We start from the raw sequence: 2,653 nt of genomic DNA on the forward strand, positions 1-2,653 counted from the left end.
GCCTGTTCTGAGCTCTTCCACAGTTCTCTTACTTTCCTCAGATCTCATTTGTTCTTTGAGTGTGCTGGGAAGGGTTGTTGAAATCCTCTGTCTTGTCCATTTATGCCTAGGTTTGAATTTTCTTTTGATTTCATTGCTGGCCTTGTCAATTTTGTTCTGTGAATCAAAATGTTGTTCCTGAAGCTGCTCTGGACAGGGATCTCCTGGTTTGGGATTTATTCTTGCAGATGCTCCTGTGAAGATTTCAGTGCGATGGTTCCATTCCACATGTTGAGTGAGGAATTTCTGACTTGAGAAGGCCAAAGAGCACAAAAGACAAGGATGAATCTCTGTCCTTAATTCTGTGGAAAGATAACATTTTTGGTGAGATTGAATATAATAAATTGCCTAGGCATCTGATTTTCTATGTGGTCAGGACTATGCCACTACTTATTCTTCATGAATTAACACACACTCAGCTAGGTTTGATGGTTCAAGAACAATCTGGTCAATGGGTTAAGATTCTGTCTTAAGACTCTGTCTCACCGGGCAGTGGTGGCTCACGCCTTCAATCCCAGCACTTGGGAGGCAGAGGCAGGTGGATTTCTGAGTTCGAGGCCAACCTGGTCTACAGAGTGAGTTCCAGGACAATCAGGGCTATACAGAGAAACCCTGTCTTGAAAAACAAAAGAAAAAACAAACAAACAAACAAACAAACAAAACAAAAAGACTGTCTCATGCCAAGCAATAGCCAACACAAGTTGAATGTCTCCCATCAAGCACAGTGTGTGCATTCCATCATTCCTTTGTTTGTTTGTTTGTTTTTTATTGTTGCCATTTTTGTTTGGGGGGGTTTTGTTGTTGTGGTTTTTTTTTTTTTTGGTTGGTTGGTTGGTCGGATTTGTTTTTGTTGTTGTTGTTTTGTTTTGTTTTTGAGACAGGGTTTCTCTGTGTATTCCTGGCTATCCTAGAACTTGCTTTATAGACTAGAGTGGCCTTGAACTCACAGAGATCCTTCTGCCTCTGCCCCTTAGTGCTGGAATTAAAGGTGTGCACCACCTTTTAATTTTAATTTTTAATTTTAATTTTAATTTTTTAATTTTTAATTTTAATTTTTTTATTCTATTAGTTTATTGGATATTTTCTTTATTTACAAGCTTTCATTAGGGGCCATTTCTATGTGGCAGCCAGACTCTGGTCCTCCAAGTAGGATGATGGGCAACCTTATTCCTGGTGTAAACAGTACAACAATGAGCATGCCCTACAAACTATAAGTATCTTCTTGGTTCTTATATCCTATCTTACCCAACAACCCTGCCTCACCCAGTTCCACTTACTCAGATGCCTGATCGCCTTTCTCTATGTACTCTCTGCACCTCTTTCATACTATGGAGACATAACAACACTCCCTTAGGTGGAATTTCCCTTACTGGCTTTTCCTAAAAAAGGAAAATTAAATGTAACTGGAGTTCATCCAGCTAGAAGATCGACAACTATGAGTACCTGGGTAGAGTTATTGATAAAAGCAGCATATATGAGTTTGAAATTGTCTTCTCATTCTAAAAGACATTCAGTTGTGGTTTTCCTTTAGGTTAAAGAAGGCAAGATGTTCTGGGTCCTATTGACTAAAAGTCCCTGGCTTCTGCTGCCACACCTTGGTGATAAAGTGTCTTTCTCAATGATCCACAAATTGTAAAATGAAAGTTAATTTTCTCCTCATACCAAGTATTCATGCTTATTTCATTTATGTTTAGCCCATTTCAAATATAACAGAAAAATTCTGTTTGAAAACATATCCTTAATCAGATATCTTCTCTCTGTGACCCACTAGTCCATTGCATGCAATCCTTTCCCCCTGGAAACTGAAGCAATCTTTAAGGTGTTTGCACCTGCATCATATTTTTGAAAATTAGCTAAAGCATCATTGTAAGAACAAAGAACTGAGCCCAGCAGTGGTGGCGCACGCCTTTAATCCCAGCACTTGGGAGGCAAAGGCAAGCAGATTTCTGAGTTCGAGGCCAGCCTGGTCTACAGAGTGAGTTCCAGGACAGCCAGGGCTACACAGAGAAACCCTGTGTTGAAAAAACCAAAAATAAATAAATAAAGAAAGAAAGAAAGAAAGAAAGAAAGAAAGAACTGAAACCCCACTCTACATTACAGGCTCACATGCATTTCTCTGGCATCTGCTTCCTTCCATGAAATGATTTCAACCTGTTCTCAAAGGTGCAGACCTTTCATACCTTGAGACAGTTACAACAGCTACCTCCTTTATCTGAGACCCTTCAACCACCTGTTTGTTCCTCCCAAATGTTATCTTCCATCAATATCCTTTATATTCACCCCTACTCCACAGGTCTCTAAACACTTTTCCTGGGTTTTCTTCAAAGCCAGAGTCACTTCCTGACTCTGCACAGGTCTATGCAAGTATGCATGCTTCCCTAGCTCATGAGTCAGCAAAAGAGCAGGCATTTCATTGTTTTTGTTTATTTTATATATTTGTTTCTTCTCCTGGCACAGAGCCATAATTTACCTGACAACTAACTGACATAATGCATGATAACATACTTATATTATTTACATATATGAAGGCAATTAAAAAGAAACCAAAAGGAAGGACCAGAATAAACCAATTCGATAAAAAAATTGATGGGTACTTGAAATTTTTTTTCTTGTT

Source organism: Mastomys coucha, unplaced genomic scaffold, assembly GCF_008632895.1.
Source record: "Mastomys coucha isolate ucsf_1 unplaced genomic scaffold, UCSF_Mcou_1 pScaffold5, whole genome shotgun sequence".
Taxonomy (NCBI): domain Eukaryota; kingdom Metazoa; phylum Chordata; class Mammalia; order Rodentia; family Muridae; genus Mastomys; species Mastomys coucha.